Source organism: Acartia tonsa, chromosome 13, assembly GCF_053477335.1.
Source record: "Acartia tonsa isolate MP-2025a chromosome 13, ASM5347733v1, whole genome shotgun sequence".
Taxonomy (NCBI): domain Eukaryota; kingdom Metazoa; phylum Arthropoda; class Copepoda; order Calanoida; family Acartiidae; genus Acartia; species Acartia tonsa.
Genome location: NC_137272.1, coordinates 2283742 through 2297335, shown reverse-complemented (window position 1 = coordinate 2297335; position 13594 = coordinate 2283742). Strand labels below are relative to the sequence as shown.

Genomic DNA, 13594 nt, shown 5'->3' with positions numbered 1-13594 from the left:
TATCTCAGAAACCATTTGATCAATAGAGATGATTTCTTAGACTTATGCTTTCATGGTTATAAACTATCCTTTAGATTAGAAGTCAACCCCCTGCTGCCAACCCCTAGCCCTCCGGGGCTCAAATTAACCCTAAAAATGAACCTAACTTTAATTTTCTCAGAAAACATTTGATCAATAGAGTTGATTTCTTAAACTTAAGCTTTTATGGGTATGAACATCTCATGGTTTGAAGTCAATTACCCCTTCTGTAGATTTAAATAAGTAGTTGAAATATTTGAAAATTCAACTTGATACCCCAACCAATCAAAATTCAGTAAAAGCTTCTAAAGATGTTAAGCCAACGAATAAAAAAAACATTATTGTAAAACTTTGGGGACTAGTGTAATAAACAACCCATTGTCCCCCCTCTCTCTCTCTCTTTCTCTGGAAATCTAACTCTTATTTCTTAGGTTAAATTAAATATATTTATACTGTTAATCTAATCATAGATACAACTTAAATACACCAATTAATTACTGCACTGGATTTTTGTTTGTATTTTTAACTAATTTTCATAGAAATTTGTTTTAAATAACAACATTTAAAGCAATCCAATATTAAAACTTGATAGCTTTAACATTACTGTGACTAGTAATAATTACGGAATTTTAGAATGAGGCCAATTTTTTACCTTATAATGCTCCATATTGATGGAAATAATGACAAGAAGTTTCAGCCCTCTATCTTATACAGGAGCCGAGAAAATCATACATACATACAAACGGACATTTCAAATTAGAGAGTAGCTTCGCTACTAAGAAATAATTAAATATACTACCTAACAAGAATTACGTGTTACAAATATGTGTAACCTTTCTTTCTCACCTACAAGGTAGATCCAACGAGATTGAAAGACTTATTTTACTAACAAAAATCCCCACTTTTAAATGCAACAAAATCAATGGAAAAGGTGTTTATTTTGATAATAAATAAAGTAGATTTAGATGGTCAAAGCGGCCCCATAATCTGCCAAATCAGAAAGGAAATTGTATAAGTAGACAAACACCTAAATTATTTTTGTTGTCACATATAGTTCATTCATATGAGCATCGAATTATTTGGAGGATATAATTTCCCCAAAGCTTACTTTATCCTAAGACTAAGCTGACTTATTATTTGTTATGCCATATGTTTCACATTATTTAAGGGAATAAAATTGTACACGATATGAATTGCCCAAGAAAACCCTTATCCTAAGAAATGCGACGGTTCATGGCTTACTCTAAACACTAATAAGGTCAGACTGTTCCTTCATTGATTTCCTATTGGTTGATTTAGATATGATGTATCTAGGTTGTATCTATTATTTTGTTAAATTGTGGTATCCGCCGAGGATAAATGGCAGACACCGGAGTTCAATTAGATTACGGCAGTGTGACAGACGTGGACACCTTACTATAGAGAAGCTACGCTTCTCTAGCTTTCACTAGATAATGATCAACATCTATTTTCAGTTGTCACTTTATTGAAGGGTTAAGAGATACTGAAGCTATATACAACAAACAATAATTACATGGATAGGAATAAATAATCATAACATAAAAGCATAAATAATACATATACAATGGTCAGTTTGGGCAATAATGATTCCCCCGTCCCTGGAAAGGGTGGGGGAGAATTAAGAATACAGTTAACCATAATAAACATGACAGATTCAATCATTAATTCTAAGCGTAGGGAGGGGGTCACTAGACCCCTTCCCCAGGACTCGGGGGAGGGCCATTGACCCTCCACCGAACCCCAGATCAGGGGTGCCATAGACATAGCTCACGGTTGCCGAATACCACAACTCTCCCCTCGGAAGGCTGGGAGGTGGTTTCCCTACCAGACTTCCGACAGTGGTTGAGGCCTTCGGCCCGCTCCTTAGGGCTAAAATATATACAAACGATAATGATTCAATGGAATCCTAGTGGTGAGTATCTTCTTAGGGTTGATGGGCTCCCAATGTGGGATAGAAGGCAGAGGCTGACTTGGGTTGGATACGTTGGTCAGCGCCGGCAGGTATCAGGTTTGCTGGTGGCACAGTTGTTGCTGGAACGGTCAGCAGTGGGGCCTGCTGGTTGTTGTTGGCAGCGGCTGGGGCACTGGCTGCCAGGTTGATTGTCTGAGCAGCGGCCTGTCCTCCTGAGGGGCCGCGGGGTCTGCCAGAGGGCGGTCCTGGCCTACCTGGGCGGTCATGCCCGCTGTCAGTTGATTTCATAGACACCATTTCCTCGGCTGCTTCCCTGCCGATGGGAATGGCATCCCAGTCCACTGAAAGGTCCCGGGACTTGGCATGGTTGAGCCTGGCTCTAGCCAGCGCTTTCCTATATAAAGCTGGATGGTACAGGAACACTTGTGATATCGCATTCAGGGCTGCCCGGACTCCTCCCTGTGCTGCTGCCAGAGAAATGATGGTTAGGTCCCCCAGCAGTTTGAGGATCAACAACAGCAAGCACAGTATGGCTGCGCCATCTCCCCACTCGTGGATGGCTTGTCTAAATCCTGCCCAGACATCCAGGGCTGCCTCTCCTTCCTCCGCCAGTCGGTCAATGTTGTAGGACACTATCCCATGGTCTCCTGTGGCCGAACAGCTGCCTTGCTGAACGCAGGAGCCATAGGATAGGCCGGTCAGCATGGCACTCTTGTATGCTGGGAACGCCAGCAGTTGTTGCCAGTCGTTCAACTCAGCCTGCGAATACAAACCACCTGAACTGAAGTCATCTAAGGGTTCTGTCAACAACTGCTTAGGCGTATCCAGCGGGGGTGGCCTCTTCTTGGGAGCAGGGGTTAACTCTATCCAGCCTTCCTCCGCGTGCACAGTCAGGGGGTAGGTGGAGGAGCAGGGAATCTTGGTGGCGTGCTCACTGTATACCCGTGTCACAGCGTCTACAAAACCTGTGGGCTCTACTGGCACTTTGTCCCAACACTCCTTGTGTTCGCGGACAACGTACTTGTGCCTTTGGCAGGTCAGCTGCAGCAGGATGTCTCCCCTCAGTACCGAGAACGTGCTCCCCTGGACACGCACCGGGTGGGCCGGATCTAGTTGCTGGAGCTTCCAGCAGTTGGCCGCTACTTCTTCTGCTGCAGTGCTTTTCATGCGCGTTTCCAGGGTAAACCCAATATAACCTGCATGGATCTGTGCTTGAAGGGGAACGTCAACATCCCTGGCCGACACTCTGGGCAGCGCAGCCGCGGCTGGGTCAGCTGCCACGAACAACGCTGGATGGTTGGTGGCATGGGCCTCGAAGTCGCAGTTCACAATCGAGGTGGGGTTGGTCATGTTGATGAAAAACTGGGCCTGATGGTCAACCAGATATGCATCCATCACCAGGCTGGGCTGGAGGCTGCGGATCAGCCTCAAGGGGCAATCTCTTCCCAGGTGGTCCCACACGTAGGTTGCTTCCCCAGTGATGCAGGACAGCTCAGAATGGGGACACTCTAGGGTCAGGTGGTCAGACTGGGACTCCACCCGTCCATCCTCCACCACATAGGTCTCCTCCTTGACCAGCAGCCGCCGCTCCTGGAGCACTAATTCGTTGCGGTAGAGCTGGCCCTCAAAGTGGACGTCCTCCCCCTCGCAACCCACCCCCTCGGGGCTGTTGACGAGGGCGCCCACCATGTCAATGGTGAAGAACAGGGGGTGGTTCAGCTGGAACGTCAGTGGCTGGGTCTTGCCTGGCAACGTGTACACTCGGTTCCTGGCCAGGTCTCGGCACGCTTCTGGGTCTATCTTGGTTGGCCTCATGAGGGTGGGGACCGAGGTCACCTTGAGGTGACCCCATACCCCACACCTGAATGTCCACTGGGACACGGTGAGCTGACAGCTGAACCCAGTGGTTTCCCTCACCTTGACTTGCTGCAGGACGTGTACTTCATGGCCCAGGGGCACCTCCTGGTGTAGGGGCTCCGTGGCACACATCTTTTCTTTATTGTAAGACGTGACATGGGTGGGGTTGGCACAGTCCCACCCCACCAGGACGTAGCTGGTTGTAGGCCACACAGCTGCCAGCAGGAGGCCCCACAGGACCATCCACCAATGGGAGAGGCTTCCGGGTAACCATCTTCCTCGTACACGCGGCTGGGGATCTTCAGCTCTGGTCACGGCTACTTCTTGGGGCTGGACACGGCTGGGCTGCTCCTGGCTAGATACAAATTTCCATTGAGCGTTATCTGTATGCGGCCGAGGCACCCCGATACCCTCCCCAATGACAGACTGGCAAGCGACTGGCACTTGCCTGGGTGTCGGCTCCCCTAGCCCTAAGTGCTCCCTTCCCTTGTCCAAGGCATGCCCAGCGGCATGGGGCTGAAGTGCATGTGGCACAGGCTCGCCCTTACTCACTGCCCTCCCCTGCCCTAGGAACTCAGGTGCATGTGGCACAGGCAAGTCCTTATTTTCCCAAATTTCAATCTCCCCAGCCTCAGGTGCAGGGGGCACAGGCAAGGCTGGGTGTTTACAATATTTTGGATACAACACATTTAACAAATTCAACTTATCCTGATGTTGAGCAGCTGGGTTCCCTTGGCTGGCAGGGGGCTCTGGATGGCATGTAGCTGGACTCTCCCTGCAGGCTGGTGGCGCTGGCTGACTGGGGGTGACTGGTGTCACCCCTTCCTCTGGGACCGCTGGCTCGTTCCAGGACTCAGGTCTCTCGGTGGCGGCGACGGTTGTCGCCCCAGACATCAGGTTGGAGGCTGGCTCGTTCCAGGATCCAGGTATCTTGGTGGCGGCGACGGTTGTCGCCCCAGGCACCAGGTGGGAGGCGCTGGATAGCACCCCCCCATCATCCCAGGTGGCGACGCCGGGTGGCGTCCCATACATCGATGCAGAGGTGCTGGCTAGCACCTCCTGCCTCTCTCGTTCAGCGGCTGCCAGGGCCTCCCCATACACCGTCTCAGGGACGCTGGGCAGCGCCCCTCCACTCTTGCTGGGTAGGCTCAGTCGGGCAGGTTCCATCATGTTGAGGCTGAAAGGCTGGGGCCTCAGCACCTCTGGCTCGGCTATGTTGTTGGGCTGTATCAGCTCTGGCCCCAGATGGTTAAGACTGAAGCCTAGGCCAACCTGGTTGGGTTCAGCCGCGCCGCCCAGTACGTTGATCCTAGCTGGGACAGTCCCAAACTGCGGCATCCCATCGGCTCGGTCCGCAGCTCTGGGGGCGGCTGCTTGCTGTGGTGGTGCTGGGGGCGCGCTCCCTTCCATATGGGCCACTCTGCTGGGCTTCCCTGGAGGGGCACCCTTGTCGGCGGTGCGCCTGCGGCTGGCTACCTGGGCCCAGTCGGCTCTACAATCGGCCGCCGTGTGACCGTCATAGTGGCAACGCTCACACTTGGCAGAACGGTCACGGCGTGGCTGGGTGCGTCTCTCCTCTAGGCTAACTTCCACAGGCGTTGGGCAGTCTCGAGCTCGGTGGCCTCTCCCCTGGCAGCGGTAGCAGCGGCCTGGAACCTTGTCATCTGGAGCGACCTTCCCCATCTGGTGGAGACCCGGAGCCAAGGAGCCAATCTCCATTGGCTCCGACTCGTCATATTGGGGCAACTGGATGCAGGCAGATCCAGTCAGCCCGTCGGTCGAGTCCACTAAGCACACACCTTCCTTCAGCTGCTTAGTAACCATGGTCACGGTGAACATGGCCTTACGAGTGTACTCAGGTACACTCGTAATTTCATGGTTCATCATGAGGCGTTTTACGTTGGCGTTACGAATTCCACGATTTAATTCGTCCACCAACAACTCAAGATCCTCATGGTTGTAGGCGTCCCTATACAAGGCGCACTTAGTTGATATGTACGCTTGTATAGGTTCTGTCGAGTGTTGCTTGTAATCCCTAAACGCTTGTTTAAGCGTTTGGGATTCAAAAGCAGGGCGAAATAGCAACTCACACTCGGTCTTGACCTGTTCGTAGGTCAAGGCTTGGCCTGCCTCGCCAAACAGATGGGACGCCATTTCCGCCGCTTGCCCTACCAGTGACAGTAGTAGGGCGTTGCGGCGGTTGAGGGAATCATGAGGTGGGACGCGGTAAGCCGCCCATGACATCTCAAGTCTGCGGATATGTGCCGACCAGGATTGTTTGGGCGGCCCTCTAAACTCCGGCAGATTGCTCAGCATCAGCTTGCGGTACTCGGCTGGGGCCGGCTGAGGGTCATCCTGGAGCCATCCTGGGGCTTGGTCACCTCCTGGGGCTTGATGCTGGTCCATTGGGTCAACGGTGAAACGGCGGGCACAAAGTTATACAGTACTAAAATTGAATGGTTTGTCACTTGAGGCTTCCTAGCCTAACAGCCAACACTGTTTGTATCACTAGGTTGGGCGTTTAGTTACAAAGATATAACTTAGCTGTACTTATCACTAGTTAGGTGTTGAGGTTATAGGGTAGGCTGGTAGAGGTAGATAGATGTTGAGGGTCTGAACTGCTGTCAGGAACTGATTGGGTTTTTCCTTATCACACTAGAGCTAGAAGGAAAGAAACTTGCAATTCTTTATTTGCTAAAAATACCCCTGTTAAATGCTATGGAGTAGCTCCGCTCTGGTGTGAGGGTGTGTGTGTGTGTGTGTGTGTGTGTGCGTGGAATCTCCTGTCCTTGTAACGCGCGTTCGCGCCGTCAAATCCGCGCACACGGGGAAAACGCGCTCTCACCCCTCAACTCGCTCTCTCATTGGTCCGCTTCGTCCGTTGGATTTATGATATTTTCCGCACTCTGTTGCGCTACCCGTGAATGGCGCTCTGTGTATCCGATCGCTAGCTCCACACTACAGACGGACTTAGTCTAGTGTGGGTAGGAAGGGGGAAGCGCGTGAGGGGACGGGGGTAACTCCGTCCGTTCCCCCTGTGAGGGAGGGGGGTAACTGTGTGCTGGTGTAATAGGGCCTTTTCTTCTTAATCTTAGGCTTATCTATTATATCACCCTGATTGTATTTGCCTTCAATGGAGAGGGGCCCCTCCCCTTCCCTTGGAATAAGGGGTGTATTGTTGTTGTGCTGTGGGCTTGAGATTGTTTTGATTATATTACATCTAGCTTCTATTTTTGTCCTTATCACAATTGCATAACAGATTTGTTTACCAACTCTGTTCTATTTTTAGCTGTTATCACAATACACAGTAATCCAAGCCTGTTCTATTCTTAGATTTATCACAACACAACAATTTGTTTGCCAAGCTTTGCTCATAAATCTATTGTTTGGCCATCACACTAGGGTGGTAATCCCTGCAAATGTGATATAATATCTGTTTTCTAGATGGGTGGCTGCGTTGTAGCTTCTCAGGATACTCGGGGTTGACGTAGTTTTTCTCTGTTCTGGTGCACTACACTCGTATGTTAGCTCGCAGCTTGCAGCTATGTGGCATGTTTCAGCCTATCGGCGGCAGGGAATGTCCCGTCCTGCTAGCGCCGCTGATCCAAATCCGGCTGATGGCGGCAGGGAATGTCCCGTCCTGCTAGCGCCACTGGTTCGGATCCTGCTATTTCTTGCAGTAAAGTTGGCCTATTTTCAGCCGTTTACACTTATTTGGCTTGTTTCAGCCGGTCCGCAGGCCTGTTTCAGCCCTTTTGGCGCTCAATTCTCCGTTAGATATCAGCGCTGCTCGCGGTTATTCGTCAGATTTCGCTGTCTCGCTTCCACAACTGCCGGATGCAGAGTTAAACTTTGCTGTCCAGGGTGGGTAATTCAGGTTGCTTGCGTCAGTTTTGCCAGATTCACTGCTGGGAGTACCTTAGCCTCAGATGCGCGTCTGCTCTACACTTGTGGTTCGCCGTAATCTCACACAGCTGTCACCAAAGTTGTGGTATCCGCCGAGGATAAATGGCAGACACCGGAGTTCAATTAGATTACGGCAGTGTGACAGACGTGGACACCTTACTATAGAGAAGCTACGCTTCTCTAGCTTTCACTAGATAATGATCAACATCTATTTTCAGTTGTCACTTTATTGAAGGGTTAAGAGATACTGAAGCTATATACAACAAACAATAATTACATGGATAGGAATAAATAATCATAACATAAAAGCATAAATAATACATATACAATGGTCAGTTTGGGCAATAATGATTCCCCCGTCCCTGGAAAGGGTGGGGGAGAATTAAGAATACAGTTAACCATAATAAACATGACAGATTCAATCATTAATTCTAAGCGTAGGGAGGGGGTCACTAGACCCCTTCCCCAGGACTCGGGGGAGGGCCATTGACCCTCCACCGAACCCCAGATCAGGGGTGCCATAGACATAGCTCACGGTTGCCGAATACCACAAAATATCTAAAGGTACATAAATATATTTTGTGAATAGAGAGTTAGAATTGTAATGCAAGCTCTGAAGCATTTAAGTTTTGTTTGCACTGATGCTGTATAATAAACAAGGATGTAAAAAATCCAGATGTAATTTTAGGTAATTATTATAAGTTTGTTATCCATAATACAAAGTAGCTTGATGTCTGTCCGTCTGTCCTTCTGAAGCTTATGATCTCAGTAACTGCTAAACTGATTGGGCTTTACTCTTCAGGGATTATACCTACTGGTCCTGTGATGGTTTTAAGCTATTTTCCTAGTGGTTGGGACACCCCCAACCCCCCCTTCAAAAACTAAAAAAACCAACCCCCCAAAAAAATTTATTCACATTTTTTGTAAAATCTCCAGTAACTGCTGAACAAATTGGGCTCTACTCTTTTGGGAATATACCTACTGGTCTTTTGGTGGTTTTAAGCTATTTTCTAGGGGGGTGGGACACTCCAGCCCCACAAAAATAAAAATCTCCATTTCCAAATTTTTAAATTTTTTGTTTGTTTTATAAACAAAATCAAGAAATTGGGGTGGAGGAACCCCACTGCAGCATGGGGCGAAGATCCCATGAACCCCCCCCCCCCCCCACAAAAAAAAAAATTAATAATTCACCCAAAAAAATTATTGGGCTTTTTGTAATTTTTAAAAATTTACATCTTTTAAAAGTTGTCGCACATATAGGTATTAAATAAAATTAAGAAGAGTTTTCAATTTTTGTGTATACGGTGAACAACCTGTGTTTCATTTTTACGAATTGAAATTTTTGTGCGTACAGCGCACAACCTGGGTTTAATTTTATCAAAGAGTAATTCGGCAAAGAATAACTTTATTGAAAATATAACTCTAAAAAAATTCTTATACGAGGGTTGACTTTCCATTACCTCATGGGGCGAAGCCCATAGAGGATAGGGGTGAAGCAACTAGTCTATAATACAAAGTAGAATGAGATCTGTCCGTCTGTTTCTTAAGATCTTGGTAACCACTGAACTGATTGGATTCTACTCTTCGGGAAATATACCTACTGGTCATGTGGTGGTTTTAGGCTATTTTCTTAGTGGGTGGGACACCCCAAACCCCTCCAAAAATAAGAAAATCCCCATAATTTTTTTTTTGATGATGCAGATGATACCAACTATTTAGTGCTACACCACATGTACTACAATTTTTTTAATTACCTCTTGAGGCAAAGCCCCTAGAGGCTACAGGCAAAGCCACTGGTGCTTTATAAATTGTAACTAATAGACACAGGCCTGGAGGGATCCTGGAAGTTTAAAATCAATAGAACAATTATAACATGGATAAAAAGCAATCCATTACAGAGGTACAGAAATATGAACGAATGAACGGACCTGCCCAGAATGTGTAAAAATTCTCCTTATTAATATAGTATTTCTAAAAGTCATTCCATTCAAGTTATAACAGCGATAGTTCGTATTTAACAAACTTAAAATTTGGTTATTTTTTGACACACACTTATGAATATTGAATATATACACTAAATTTACCAGGGAGGGAGAAGATAATATTGTTGTTAAACTGTCTTTAAATGTCTAATATTTATTTAAATTTAATAATTGAATATTCTGCAGGAGTCCAAAAGATTTGCGACCCCAGCCCTGACTTGAAGGTAATAAAGTATTATTTAACATACAGAAAAATATGGCCATTAAAATTTAGTTTTTTACATAATTGTTTGCTATACAATTTAATTTCAACTAAAAAAATATTTTAGAATATCAGGATTAGGCAATAGCCATAAACCAACAAGTTACAGTAAACTATTTATATTTAAATTTTTTTCTTTCAAATTTTGTTAGGAAGAGGGGTTGAAAAGCTTTATCATGGTCGTAAAATTGCAAAAACTTATCTGATTTGTAAAAACTAAGGGCACTGGAAGACCAATCAAAATGGAAACAAGAAACAAAAATTGTAATCCAACAAATAAGATTACATTACTATAAACTCTGGGTACCAGTGTAATTTATGTCTAATTTCCCCTCCCTCTAAATCTACCCGGCCTATTAAAAGATACTTAACCCTTACAGATCGGGGGGGGGGGGGCTGTTTATATTGACCCCCCCTCTAGTTTTTTCAATGTCATTTTTTTTGTAGGTAAGATAGAGAGCTATGGCTTCATGACTTTTTAAGTTTGGTAATTATACGTCGGCAAGAGTTGATTTTATAAGGATATCTGGTCTGTGTCGGTCGTGGTGTCCAGTCAAAGTCGGTTAGGTGGCCCAAAATTTAGAAAAAAATCTAAATAAATCTTAATTTCTTTGTTATGACTTTTGTGTATAAGATAGAGACCTAAAATTTTTTTGGTGAATACTGGGATATCAATGAACATCTAAGAATAGTGGTCAAATTAGCCCCCCCCCCCCCCCCAATGTATTAAGGTGGGAATTGGGGCCTGAGCTGTAAGGGTTAAAATAATTTTGTATACTTTTAAAATATAAGGTCGACGAATAATTTATTCCCAATTTACCTTTCCACATATCATCTGATTTTTGCAGTATTCACTAGTTTATCTAAGGGAGGGAAGGACATTTGGCTGTTTAATACACTAGTCCAGAAAGTTTGGGAACATTTGATTTTTAATTTTTGATTGGTTGGTTCATTATTGTAATCTACAGAAGGGATAATTTTGTATATCATTATTGGGGATATACATTCATTTTTTTGGCGTTTCTCTTATCCCTGAGTTTATCTACATTAATATTTTTAAAATTTTTACATTTAAAGACCTGTTTTTATCAAATCATTTTGAGAGAATCTTTTCAATAGTTTAGTTGATTACAAAACTTTTCTACGTAATATTCGTTATTTATAATTTACCGCTAAAATAAACCCAATCAATTGTAAAGATTAGTTATTTCTCGTATCGTATTATAAACGGCTTTCCGCGGATATAGAATGTACAATTATAAGATTAAAACTAGTTTTTTTTAGCCCCGAGGTGCCTTTGGCACCCCGGGCCTAAAATAACGAAAAAAGCTATCCGTTACGAACGGACGTACGGACGGACCTACCCTAATTATAAAAAAAGCTTCACTTTTAAAAATGGGAGGTTATAACGAGAGAAAACGAATAAAAAATAATCATAATTAAAATTGATAAAAATAACATCTGTTTTATTGAGTTATATAAACTAATTTTTACATAAAATATTTTTTTTTAGATTATAAATTATATATTATTTTTAAAATGGAATCGTTATTTCTCGCATCATATAATAAACAGCTTTCCGCAAATATACAATGTACAATTATTAAAACCAGCCTTGAGATGCCAAAGGCACAGGCTAAAAAACTGGTATCATTTGTGTATTCGTAGAAAACTGGATATGATAGGATGCTAGACATAATTTTTCAGTATGGCTGTGTACCAGTTCTACAAAGGCTTATGTTTAGCCGTATAATTTTCCCAAAATTACTTTTTTATTATTACTGACAGACCAACAGACCGACAGACAAAGCATTGTATAGATAAGATGTGCAAAGATTTTATAGATTTTTTTATGAATTTAGAAAACAGGTAAACTTTATATTTTTGATTAACGGCTACGCCTTAATCTTTAATTGGACCCTGTATTCCTAGGAGAAAGTAGAATCCAGATCTTAATTGACAAACAATACAACTTTGTGTAAATAGGAAAACATGTATCTCTCTTGCCATATAGACAGAAGGAGAAAGTAAGTTATAGAGAAGCTAATAAAAAAATAAACTATTAAGCTAAAATAAACAATAACATGCGTTCTCAAACTTTTTGTTTTTAAAAGCAAAGCTTTTCTATAATCAAGGTCGGTCCGTCCGTACGTCCGTCCGTCACAAACAGATAGCTTTTTCCCGTTAATTTAGGCATGTTAGAATTGTCCTATCGATTTCAATCTTTGCATGGTGATTCCTTTAGTAGTTAGGTACGATTTAGAAAGCGTAGCAACTATGTAAGCATTACAAGAATGACCGTGCGTCCATTTTAAACTTGTTGATTTTTTTACTTTTTTAACAACAAATTTTTATGTGATCTAATTATCCGAATGATCTGATTTTTGGTGTGTTGATTCCTGGGACAAAAAAGTATAATGTTATAAGCGAAGCAACTCTATAATCAAGTACTAAAAATGTAAGTATGTCCAGATACATTATCCTGTATTAAGCAGTTTTTCAACAAATTTACTTACAATTTTGCTTCGACTCTTATACATTTATATTCTGATTATTCAGTTCTGACACTATATACTACCGTTTCAGTGCTTCGCTTTTATGGATGTTGTCATCCTTGTTTTTTATTAAAATCTTGATCAGTTATTTAAACTAGCATTGTCAAAACTACCATGAATTGATTATATTTTGTATGTAACCAAGGGGGAGGGATGGATTTAGGCTATTTTCTAAAAACTCCCTTTGAAAATAGCAAATAATGGATAGAATTTAATTTATATTAAAATATAGAATAAATAAACGTTTTAGTAATATAAAAAAGCACTTAACAAAATAATAATCCTTTTTTTACACTTGTTTATTACATTGTCCTTTTGAATATAATATTTTTATTGTTTTGTTTGGATCGAGTCTAGTTCACAGTAAAATGTTCCTGTAAACAATTATCTACATAAATCTATAAACTTGAAAGCTGCTAGCTGCCAAACGACTTAAAGAGCATGTTATACCTTCACACAGCCATAAAGCAACAGTAGAAGACCTATAGATAATCTGGAATAGTAAAATTCCAATGAAAGCTTAATGACAAAAAATCATGTATTAAAATATATCTTTAGGGTATTAATTTGTACTGCTAGATAAATGTTCATTACTAAGTTATTTTTAGACCTTCTTTTGTTGGTTAAAATTTTGTTCACATAATTTTTTTGAAACATTTTACTGTGAACTGCACCTGATCCTTTTGTTTCATATAAATCCTTTTATTCATTTCCGGTGTTATTTAGTTCAGATTATAAATAAAATAACAAGGAGGACAAACAACTTGATAACCTAGCAAAGCACCACAATCATGCATGGATAAATAAACGTACATTGTAAACTATAGACTAAATGTTCAGTGATATTGGTGATAAACTTTTTTAGAAAGGTGGAGGGGGGAAGTAGTTAAATCTAACATAATACCAAAAATTCTGTTGGTGCCTTTGTCACTTTAGGATTTTGTTTAGTGGGGGTTTATCCCCCCCCCCCAAAAAAAAAAAAGGTTGCAAGGCTTGGCTTAGCCTCATTTAAAATGACTTATCAGATTTTTTGTTGAAGAACATTCGTAATATTGAGCTACTTTACTCTATTAATAACTAA

At 43.0% G+C, this 13594-nt stretch overlaps 1 protein-coding gene across 3 annotated transcripts in view; it reads right to left on the bottom strand.

The window, feature by feature from the left end:
• Positions 1-13594, bottom strand: part of LOC145304200 (uncharacterized) — a 114909-nt gene that overhangs the window by 14722 nt on the left and 86593 nt on the right. For 2 of the 3 annotated variants that reach the window (XM_080146016.1, XM_080146018.1), the window contains exon 1: positions 818-897. The exons of the other annotated variant lie outside the window; for it this stretch is intronic. The gene's annotated coding sequence lies outside the window, so the exon portion shown is untranslated. Of the gene's footprint in view, positions 1-817; positions 898-13594 lie in introns of those variants that run through there. 3 annotated transcript variants of the gene reach the window in all.